At 50.2% G+C, this 695-nt stretch overlaps 1 protein-coding gene across 17 annotated transcripts in view; it reads left to right on the forward strand.

The window, feature by feature from the left end:
- The window catches only part of RYR2 (ryanodine receptor 2), an 847,904-nt gene that overhangs the window by 632,691 nt on the left and 214,518 nt on the right, over positions 1-695 (forward strand). The window lies entirely within an intron of this gene.

The following is a 695-nucleotide window of genomic DNA, read 5'->3' on the forward strand; positions in this document are numbered from 1 at the left end:
TGCTTATCTAACCTCCTCTTGAAGATCCCCAGGGTAGGGGAGAGCACCACCTCCCTTGGGAGCCCATTCCAGACTTTGGCCACTCTAATTGTGAAGAAGTTCTTCCTAATGTCCAGTCTAAATCTGCTCTCTTTAAAGCCTCACCAATTCCCTTCTATGCCCCCATGATGAACTTATAGGCAGCCACAAGGTCACCTCTCAACCTTCTCTTGCGGAGGCTGAAGAAGTCCAGGTGCCCTAGTCTCTCCTCATAGGGCTTGGCCTGCAAGCCCTTAATCATACGAGTGGCCCTTCTCTGGACCCTCTCCAGGTTATCCACATCCCTCTTGAAGTGCGGCACCCAAAATTGCATGCGGTATTCCAACTGCGGTCTGACCAGCACCCAATAGAGGGGAAGTAGCACCTGCTTGGTTCTGTTCTTCATGCATCTGCTGATGCACGATAAAGTGCCATTAGCTTTTCTGATGACTTGGTCACACTGACGACTCATGTTCATCTTGGAGTCCACTAGGACTCCAAGATCCCTTTCCGGTTCCGTGCCACCAAGCAGGTCATTTCCTAGGCAGTAGGTATGCTGGACATATTTCCTCCCTAGGTGCAGCACTTTGCATTTCTCCTTGTTGAATTGCATTCTGTTGTTTTCTGCCCATATGTCCAACCTGTCCAGGTCTGCTTGTAGTTGTTTCCTGCCCTCC

This window comes from Alligator sinensis, unplaced genomic scaffold (assembly GCF_000455745.1).
Source record: "Alligator sinensis unplaced genomic scaffold, ASM45574v1 scaffold93_2, whole genome shotgun sequence".
NCBI classification, from domain to species: domain Eukaryota; kingdom Metazoa; phylum Chordata; order Crocodylia; family Alligatoridae; genus Alligator; species Alligator sinensis.